General features: G+C 42.6%; 1 pseudogene; it reads left to right on the forward strand.

Moving 5' to 3' along the window:
• The first annotated feature begins 2040 nt into the window (after positions 1 to 2040).
• LOC122750200 lies at positions 2041 to 2464 on the forward strand (annotated as a pseudogene).
• The last annotated feature ends 8871 nt before the right edge of the window (positions 2465 to 11335 follow it).

An 11335-nucleotide genomic window follows, 5' to 3' on the forward strand; every position in this document is an offset into this window, starting at 1 on the left:
AGTCTGAGTCATTCCCTATATATAGAAGGGAGAAACTATCTCAGATTCAGAGACAGAGATTCTGAGCTTTATGGACTTTAGAGGTTAGAGCAAACTTAGAGGAAAAGAAGGATGAGACAGAGAGAAATCTAGGAGTCTTTAGTTCAATGGGCATTGTAAAGAGGAGAAACCAGGATAATAGAAGGTCCAAGAAAAATTTGACTCTTTCCCCAATTTCCCCAGCCAATGCTTGTCTATGCACAAACACTATAATACAATCTGTTGTTTCATTATTCAAATGCTTCCAGTAAAGCAAATTTTGCTTCAGTCACAAAAAAGGATAGGCCTAACTAGAGATAGGTAAAGATGTAAGGTCCTAATGTAAGAGACTTAATCAATGCCTAGGTATAAGAAATTTTTCCTAACTGGGGACTTGGAGTGATTGTGACTGTGCTCTGAACTTTTCATCCAAAATAAATTCTCTAAAATCAAAGAGAAAGAAACCAAGTAGATTTTTTATATTTCCCCTAGGTTTAAAAAAAGCTAATGATTATAACAGCATCACAGTAGAACATTATATATGTCCTGGCTTGACAGGCAGTTTGGTATAGTGGGTACAGAGATGGTCATGGAGCTAGGAAGACCTGTGCTCCAGTGATGCTTTTGACATATATTGTAGTTGAGTGACCCTGAACAGATCATTTAACTTCCTAAAGCTCTAGGAAAATATCTAATTAGTCCATCAACAAGTCTTTATTAAGTACCTACTATGTGCTAGACACTATGCTAGATACTGGGGATATAAAGTTGGAACCTACATTGGAAGAGAGATTGCTTTTCTGGTAGTCATAGGGCCAGTCCTTAGCCCTATCCCTTTCCCTGTGGACTGGTTTGGCTCAAATGTCATCTTTTAGACTAGGGGCTCTTAACCTCTTTTGTGTCATCAACCTCATTGGCAGTCTGTTAAAGCCTATTGAGCCCTACTCAGAAAAAAACTTAACGCATAAAATTTAAAATAAAATAGAATTCCAAATGAAACTAATGATATCAAAATAAAGATATGGTTTTTTTCCCATCCAAGTTTGTGGATTCCCAAAAAATGTAGTCTGTAGACTCCAGACCAAGAATCTTTGCCTCTCCCACAAATATCTTATATCTCTTTTGTATTTACTGTATTTAATAATATATATGTTGTCAACCCCCCAGCTAGATTATAATGATAACTGATGATTAATAATAATAGCTAACATTTACATAATGCTTTCCAGTTTTCAAAGTGCTTCACATTTGTTATTTCAGATGTTTTTATTATTCCCATTTTATAGAAGATGGAAGAAAAAAAATGAGGCTAAGAGGAGCAAATTGACTTGCCCAGGAACATACAACTAATAAGTATAAAAGGCAGAATCTAGACTCCAAGTCCAGTGCTCTACCCATTACAATCACCTAAATTCTTTAAGGTCAAAAACTTCACCTTCAGTCTCTGGCCTGGGTCCAATACTGGCAGGTCAGAGCATTACTGCACTGATTTCTGCAGTTTGGGTCTCAGGCTCTTGGAGAAGAGAGGCTTTATTTCTAGCCCAGACATGTAACCTATCCCTTTCTCTCGGTTACTCTGCTCTCCTGAGGAGATCTTTTGCAACACAGACCATTGCTTGACTACCAGGAACCGACTGGCTTGTTGTTAAGAGTATTATTGACAGTCTTGCCAAGACCAGAGCAAACTTTCCCCACATGGAGCTGAGTCTCCACCTCATTGGAAAGAAGAAGAGTACTGGGGTTGGGGTTCAGGTTTTGAGATAAGACTGTGTATTGGTCTTTGGGTCAGCTAATGCAGCCATAGGACAGCTAGGTGGTGCCAGGCCCGGAGTCGGGAAAGACTCATCTTTCTGAGTTCAAATCTGGCCTCAGATACTTACTAGCTGTATGACCCTGCACAAGTCACTTAATCCTGTTTGCCTCAGTTTCCTCATCTGTAAAATGAACTGGAGAAGGAAATGGCAAACCATATCAGTATCTTTGCCAAGAAAACCCCAGACTAGTCTGTGTCGAGAGAAGTACTCTAGTATTTTAGCTATGGCTCGTACCAAGCAAACTGCTCGTAAGTCCACAGGCGGTAAGGCGCCCCGCAAACAGGTAGCTACCAAGGCAGCTCGGAAGAGCGCTCCTGCCACCTGGCCGTGAAGAAGCCTCTCCGCTACCACCCGGCACCGTGGCGCTCCAAGAGATCCGCCCCTACCAGAAGTCCACCCAGCTGCTGATTCGCAAGCTGCCCTTCCAGCGGCTGGTGCGTGAAATCGCGCAGGACTTCAAGACCGACCTGCGCTTCCAGAGTTCGGCCGTGATGGCCTTGCAGGAGGCCAGCGAAGCCTACCTCGTGGGGCTCTTTGAGGACACCAACCTGTGCGCCATCCACGCCAAGCGAGTCACTATCATGCCCAAAGATATCCAGCTTGCTTGTCGCATCCGTGGGGAGAGGGCTTAAACTAAATGCAGTTTGAATTTTTATAATTCACAAACCAAAAGGCTCTTTTCAGAGCCACCTACATTTTCGTTAAACAGCTGTAATATTGAAAACTCACCGAAGTAATTGGTCTTGGTCTGAGCGTGTTCCCTATCTGTTGGTAAGCTGCTTCCATTGCAAGGGAGCAAATAAGTACTGCTAGGCTCCGGGTGCAAACGATTTAGTGTGTTCCTTAATGTGTATGGCTCACTATTTGTCCAACTGTTAAACTGAACAAATGGTCTCGACATTTCATTTCTTTTGGGTATTTTAAAGTCCATTTCCCTTTGATAAAAGATTACGGGAACTGAAGCAAGTTTTTCCCTTCTCATTAAGTAAGCTAGGAGCCGTCCGGATCTCGCAAGAGGTAGCGGTCGAGCACTGGTACTCCAGGCGGGATGTTTCTCTGGCTATGAAATGGTTCCCGTTGCCACGGAAGAAACATCCACATGTGGAAAAAACCTGCTATAAAATGCCTTGTATTTACAAAAAAAGAAAGGAAAAAAAAAAAAAAGAAAACCCCAGATGGGGTCATGAAGAGTCTAAAACAACTGAACAACAGTGCAGCCTTGCTGCTGTTACTGTTGGAGGTGGAGGAGGGGTGCTAAGTGAGCTCAGAGCAGGTGTCAGTTCATGACGTCTTTTTTTTCAACCTTCTTTTAGATTCCAGATGTCCTAGAACAGCTGAACTTTTTTTGTCTTTGGCACATAATTTCTATTTTGGAGAGATTCGAGTGGTCAAGGGGATCAGAGAAAATGTCTAGTCTGCCATCTTGTTGGTCATGGGACTGACACTATTTTTTAAGACCAACTAAGCTTTTCTTCAGTTTTTAGGATTTAAAAATATGTATTGAGGCAGCTAGGTGGCACAGTGGATAAAGCACTGGCCCTGGGTTCAGGAGGACCTGAGTTCAAATCCAGCCTCAGACACTTGACACTTGACACTAGCTGTGTGACCCTGGGCAAGTCACTTAACCCCTCATTGCTCTGAAAAAAAAAACCCAAAACAAACAAAACAAAAATAAATAAATAAATAAGTGAAAATACATATTTATAGTATGGGACACTTTCTAGTCAAATACATCTAATATTTTAAATTGCTTATATGTCATTTGAAATATATTGGGGAGAAGCCTGTCTCTGTTCTAAGTTATTGAGGAACTTAGCTGGGGTTTCTAATATATTGCTACTTATAAATTAGAGGCTATTGCACCATTTTTTGTAGCAATCATTTATTAAATCATATTAAATGTTAGTAAAGAGTTGACCACATTTAAGGCAAGCCGAAAAACCCCAATACCATAGAGAGAGAGCACGTGGCTCCAGAGTCCCCAGGTCCTACATTACCTAGAACTGGGGTGGGGTGGGGGGTGGGGAACATGTGGCTGCCTCCTTTAGCATCCCAGCCCCAGAGAGTGTAAGCCCCTTGCAGACCAGAGGAGAGGTGGCCCTTACACACTATTCAAACCTAATTGGCTAGCATCATTCAAATCCATTGGTTGACAAGACCTAAGGGTGGTCCATGTGAGAACTGGAATGACACCCCCTGCTGGGAGAGGGAAGCTCTGTCATGAAGAGAAAGCATGTGAAAAGAAACCATGTGATTTTAGCATCCAGAAGTGACCTTTTCTGGGGTATCAAGGTCAGTTCAGCATCAGGAAGTGATGTTTGCTCATGGGTCCTGTCAATCAAAGTTACCAGCCAATTAGCTTGGAGCTATGTGTGTGTGGACAGCCCTTTTTCCTGTTTCACAAGAGGTTCTGGGAGAAGCAGAGGAGCCAGCAGGCCTTTCGGCTGGAGACTTTGGCAGGGGAGCAAGAGACAGGCAGGAGAGGGAGAACAAGCAAATTTCATACTTGATCCACATGTTTCTCTTTACTTACCTCTAATATACTTTAATAAATATTTAATGCCCAAAGATTGGTGCCACACATTTTCTAATTTAAGGTAACCACTCATTAGATTTTAGACATCATAGCTAGAATTTTAGCCCCTTACTTCCATATCAAAATGAGCAGTACATGCTGAGGTCAGAGTCCAGTAAAAGACAGACCCTCTGAGGGGAAAAGGCTTTCAGATAGGTATAATTTCTATCTCTACTGAGAGTTTGATTTTCATTTCTATTGTGTCTGGACTGGCTCCAAGAAACCAGCCAGAGTCCCTGAGTGGGGGGGGGTCTCTGGGTCCCCCCAAAACCCATTATTAATAATTATTTCTACACAATTACTTAAAATTTTCTCGTGGAATTAACCACCTGACTTGCTCTAATGTGGCAATAGCATTCTGCTTTTTTCTAGAGTTTTATTGAGTCTATGAAAAGTCAATCGTTATTCCTCATTCATGAGGGCTCTGGGTAGTTTGAAAAATGATGCCAGGGAGCAAATTTAAGACCAACAGCAGAGTTTTTATTAGGATTATAGAATATAATATGTATTTTCCTACATAAAGAATATTATATATATACACACATATATACATACATATGTATATATACATATATATGCATCTATGTATGTATTATTTGTATTTATGTGTATAATGGAAGTCTAATGACCCAACCATCTGAAATGGAGTCTCCACACAAAGGATATTAGGGAGCTGCTTCTTGTAGAATCTGATGACATTTAAGGAAGTGACTTGGAAGAGACTAAACTGGATTTTCCAGATTGTCTCTGGTTGGATACTTGACCTGTTGAAGATGAGGCTCTTGGATCAGTTACTGAAGCATTCACAAAATCTGTTTGCTTCAGGAATGGTCTCAGTGCTCTTAGGGAATCTCAGCAACTGGCCAAAAGACTTAAGCAGAAGGCTCCTTGGCATTTTGCGATCTAAAGTTTGATCCTATGTGTATTTTTTATGTGTGTGTTTGTTGTTGTTCAGTGTTTCAATTATGTCCAACTCTTTATGACCCCATTTGGGGTTTTCTTGGCAAAGATACTAGAGTGGTTTGCTATTTCCTTCTCCTGATCATTTTCCAGATGAGAAAACTGAGACAAACAGGGTTAAGTGACTTGTCCAAGGTCACACAGCTAGTAAGTGTCTAAGGCTGAAGTTGATATCAGGTGTTCCTGATTCCAGGTCTGGTGCTCTATCCACTGTACTACCAAACTGCCCTATATGTGTGGAGAGAGAGAGAGAGGAGGCAGACAGAAACAGATAGAGAGAATTATAGTTTTATATATAGTTATATTGTTACTGAATATAATATGTGTATATAGTACCTTTTGTATACATCCATGCATATGTGTATATATGTGTAAATATGTACAGCCAAAATATGAACACATAATATTGAACAGCCTCAAAAAGATAAAGCTCTGGGGATGGCACACATGTTTACTTTCTTGTTAGGTCATGCGTTAAGTGGCAATAAAACTGTACCTGATAATACAAAGGACCTTCTGCCTCATCATCTTTTTCATTATCACATAACAATATACCAGTCTCCTCAGCAAAATGAGATTCTTTGGAAGATTAACACAAGGTCAGTAGCTGGTTAGTGTCACATCCATTTTACCTACGGAGTCAGTCCTTTCCACAAAAAGGAAGTTTCTAGCTAATCAGTAAGCATGACTTTTCTATCTGCTACTTAAGCCGAGTCTGTAAACAAGCAGCTCTCAGATAACAGCATATGCTGTTTATTTACCTCTCTCTTGTCTTTGTCATGCTTCACATTGAACACACACACTCTCTCTCTCTCTCTCTCTCTCACACACACACACACACACACACACACACACACACACAGATATTTCAATTCCTACCCCCTTCAACAAAACAAAAACAAAAATCCTTGTGTTCCCCAAGAGTCTTTATCCTATCTCAATAGAGATGGATTAGTAGAACAAGGATATGAACATGACTGTGGTGAAGCAAGGATTATAACATCTCTTCTTCACCCCTCCTGCAAGTATCTTTTACCTACAGGGACCTGCAGTAAGCACTAAGGGAGACACAAAGGTTTTCATAGATAAATCTGAGTCTCTGCATAATTTACAGGACATTTAGTAATTGCATAGATACTCAATCTTCTCAGAGAAGAAATGTCTTCAGGTGTGGAGGTTGGAGTGGGAGGTACGATGGAGAATGAGAATTGGGAGTAGATTTAGAAGAGCTCCTAAAGGGAGCATGCCAAACAGTGGCAATGAGGATCCATGACTAGTGCCACCACTTTATTCAGATTATAGCCATTACAAGGAATTTTTGTACCAAGAGAGACAGACAGACAGACAGAGACAGAGAGAGAGGGAGGGAGGGAGGGAAAGCAGGAGGGAGGGAGGGAAAGCATTTTTTAAGCACTTAACTGATACTAAACACTATGCTAAGCAGTGGGGATACAAATACAAACATGACATTCCTTGACCTCAAGAAGCTTACATTCTTTTTTTTTTTTTTTTTTTTTGGTGAGGCAATTGGGGTTAAGTGACTTGCCCAGGGTCACACAGCTAGTAAGTGCCAAGTGTCTGAGGCCGGATTTGAACTCAGGTCCTCCTGACTCCAGGGCCGGTGCTCTATCCACTGTGCCACCTAGCTGCCCCAAGAAGCTTACATTCTAATGGAGCAACACAAATATAAAGGAGAACTAGAAAGTAGAGGATGTTGTTACACTGGTGTGGAGATGTGTGTGAAATAATGTGCAGATCTTGTTTCAGGCCAGATATTACAAAATCCCATCTATCAGAGAGGTCAGTATCCCAGAAGCTGAGTCCAAGTTTCACTTGGGTAGGTGCTGAGGATAATGAGAATACTATCTGGACCTGGGGCAATTACCACAAAAGGAACCCTTAGGGAGCAAGTAGGTGGTGCAGTGGATAAAGCACTGGCCCTGAATTAAGGAGGACCTGAGTTCAAATCCGGCCTCAGACACTTGGCACTTACTAGCTGTGTGACCCTGGCAAGTCACTTAACCCCCATTACCCCAAACAACAACAAATAAAAAAGGAACCCTTAGTTGGAGATAGGGTAGAGGCATGATGGACACTGAACCAGGGTGGGGGAGATAAGAGACTCCAGGACACCAGTAAGTCATTAATGGGCAATCTCACAATCTACTTCCATCTACTTCTCATTTGCCAGAGCAATCTGGTAGCTTCATATTTTAACTAATTTTTTTTATAACTATGTTCTAAAGTCAGTTGTTTCTTCACACTATATCTAAGAATCCTGATTATGGGAGGGGGGAGAGCTCAATAGTAGTAACCTTATAGCAAATAGAGATATGTTTTTGGAGAGAAGGCTGAAACAAAGTTGAAGGCAACCATTCTTTCCTCTGCTCCCAAAACACACAAATCACCCTCAAAGCATCCTTTAGAGCTAGGAGGAGCCTTGGGTAATAATGAGTCCAACTCTTTCATTATATAGAGAAGAAAAACTGTGGTTATAAAATTATGCCCAAGGTCATAATTAAGGTTCATTCAACTCTTTCTAAAATTGAGACTATACTAAGAGTCAAATGGATTCCAAATATCCTTAATGCAGACAAAAGGGGAGCGTGGAGGGTGACCTTAAATATGACCTTGTCCAATTCCCCCATTTTCCAGAGAAGAAAACAAACTCAAAGAAGGGATCAGAACCCAGCTCTCCCACCTCATTAGACTAGCCCTCTTTCAGCCAAGTTGTCAAAATGTGGCTGTTGATGTATCCAGTCCAGAAGAGCCTGTTCTCATGATTCAAGATAAGCAGCTGAGCAGTCAACAAGCATTTAAATGCTTTCTATGTGCCAGGTACTGTGCTAAATACTAGAGATACAAAGAAAAGGAAAAAATCATCCTGATCCTCAAGAAGCTCATGTTCTAATCGTCTTTGGTTCTGCAGGTTCATCCTGGTAGCACTAGATCCTTCACTCCTCCTCCCCCTTCTCCCAGGAAAGTTGAGCAGCTTGGAAGGGCAAAGTTTTGGAGAAGGAAAAGGTCTCTGGGATAGGGGGCATAGGCAGTCCCCAGGAAGGAAGGAAGGAAGGAAGGAAGGAAGGAAGGAAGGAAGGAAGGAAGGAAGGAAGGAAGGAAGGAAGGAAGGAAGGAAGGAAGGAAGGAAGGAAGGAAGGAAGGAAGGAAGGAAGGAAGGAAGGGAAGGAGGGAGGAAGGGAGGGAAGGAGAGAGGATAGGAGGGAGGGAGAGAGGGAGGGAGAGAGGGAGGAAGGGAGGGAGGAAGGGAGGAAGGGAGGAAGGAAGGAAGGAAGGAAGGAAGGAAGGAAGGAAGGAAGGAAGGAAGGAAGGAAGGAAGGAAGGAAGGAAGGAAGGAAGGAAGGAAGGGAGGGAGGGAGGGAGGGAAGAAAGAAGGGAGGGCTAAAGGACCATTTCCCTTCTCCAGTTTTGCTTGCTTTAGGTTCACCCTCTGCAAAGGGCTGTTGTGGGTGGGGCCACTTCTCAGACCTCAGCCTGCCCCAAAGCATAACCCCTAAAGTCAGTCTGTCAATAAGCAAACATTAATATATGCCATCAAGGTCAGGGCCAAATCCAGAGCTGTACCTCCTTCCCTACCTCAAAATCCATCCAGAGTTCAGGCCCCCACCCATCATGTCTTCTGTCCTATCTCCCTTCTCCTCTGCCTCCCCCCAAGCCAAGAAAGCCAAGGAAATTGTTGATCATGGAAAACAGGAGAGAGGTGAAAAGATTGTAAAAAAGGGAAACTGCAAAGTATACTGCAAAGTATAGGTCACTGAACTACACTATGATCTCTGAGAAAAGTCTAAAAAAGGTTGTCGAACATCTAGATACTGAAACGGTTGGATATCTAGACTCAGATTGTTTTCTCATAGTACATTGTCAATGTGGGAGGAGGTGCTGAATAGTATATTTCAGGGATCTATGCTTGGCCCTGTGCAGCTTATTCTTACAATTTTAATCAGTGATTTGGATAAAGGTATAGATGGCATGCCAATCAAATTTGCAGGTGACACCAAGCTGGGAGGGAGAGCTAAGAGATGACAGAATCAGGCTCCAAAATGATCTTGACATGGTAGAGTGTTGGCCCAACTCTAATAAGATGACATTCAATAGGAATTAATGTAAAAGCTTATACCTGGGTACTCCTTAACCCCGCCCACCCCCCCAATCAACTTCACAAGTAGGAGATGGGGGAGAAATGGAGAGACAGCCGTTGTTCTGGAAAAGATCTAAGAGTTTTAGTGGACTGAAAGCTCAACCTGAGTCAGCAATTTGATGCAGATAATAACAGCTAATGTGATCTTGGGTTACATTAAAAGGGACTCAGCTTCCAGGAAGGGGGTGGGGAGAGAAGGGGGTAGTTGTCTGACTATCCTCCGCACTCATCAGATTTGATCTGGAGTATTGGATTCAGTTTGGGGCACCGCAGTTTAAGAAGGATATCGATAAGAGGCAGAGTGTCCAGAGCAGAAAGACTAGGATGGTGAAAGTACCTGAGTCAGTGTCAGATGGGATAGGTTGAAAGAGCTGAGGAAGTCTAGCCTTTCCCCAGCTCAAGATGAATTCTAATAGAGGAGATACCATGTAAATCACTGTAGTAAATACAAGCTATCTACAGAGTAGAGGAAAAGTAATCTCATAGTAGGAGACAATAGCAGCTGGGAAGACACTAAAAATGTCTTCAACAAATGGTGATGAAGTGTATATAGAGGGTATATACTTCCATTCACACTGGAAAGTCAGCTACATTTCACCCTCTGGACTCTAGGAGTAACTCCAAAGAGGTGGGATAATTGTGTTAATACTATCAGCTTAAGACCATATTGGGGTTGGGGGCAGTTAGGTGGCGCAGTGGATAAAGCATTGGCCATGGATTCAGGAGGACTTGAGTTCAAATCTGACCTCAGACACTTGACACTTACTAGTTGTGTGACCCTGGGCAAGTCACTTAACCCTCATTGCCCAGCCAAAAAAAAAAACTATTAAAGGAATGTATACCAAGAAGATAAAGCAGAAAGAAAAACATCAAAACAGCTCCCCAAACCAGGGCCACACTTGGTTCTCTACCACCCCAATCCCTGGAGACAGTGGGGTCAAACTCAAAGGGCAGCTCCTTATGGAGCCTCCCCAATGGTCAGAATTGCAGGCCTTACTTGCCGGACACATTTCTTCTGCCGGGTCAGTTTGCTGCTGGGTTGGATCCTGCAGGTTGCTTGTTGAAATGGCCTCCACACCACGTTCAGTTGCTGGCCAAATGGTGATTTTCCTGGACCCTTCAAGCTCTCACAAGATTCTTTCCTGAAGGAAAGAAGACACAAACAGGAGGTGTCTTATCCCAGACACTCGCCAACTGTTCTGGTAGTGGGAAAAAGGAACCTTTGGCCTTCTACCATTGGCCCTCTGGGGCTCAGAGATGTGTTTTTACACCTCACAGAAAGAAGGGAGAAAAATGAATGAGTTTCTCCACTGTGGCTGTTTGCATACATTCTCAGTCCTAGTTCAGTAGGGAACCAAAAAGCCTTTTATTTACTCATAGCAAAGAGAGAAGAAACAGTTTCAGAATCCCTGTATATGCTCTGAAATGGAGAGCAAGACCCCTTACCCCTGCCTCATCACAAACTCCCAGAAACAACTGACCTTAAAAACCCACATGGATCCCCTACACACACTCCCAGGACTGGGGCCTCATTGGCCAGATGTTTGTAAGAGGGAAGGATCTAGGAGGAGCTAATGAGTTCTTTCTGACATGTTGAGTTTGAAATGCCTACAGGACACCCGGAATAAAAGTGAATCCTCCAAATGTGATCTGAACAGTGTCTACTCAAGTGGAATTACAACTTGTTTTCATCCTACGCCCTCTCTTTCTGTTCATATAGCCTAAGATCACATTAGCTTTTTTAGCAGCAATATCACACTGCTGGCTCTGCTAGCAGTCAAATGAAACCCCCAGGTCTTTCTCACAGGAATT

Source organism: Dromiciops gliroides, chromosome 3, assembly GCF_019393635.1.
Source record: "Dromiciops gliroides isolate mDroGli1 chromosome 3, mDroGli1.pri, whole genome shotgun sequence".
NCBI classification, from domain to species: Eukaryota; Metazoa; Chordata; class Mammalia; order Microbiotheria; family Microbiotheriidae; genus Dromiciops; species Dromiciops gliroides.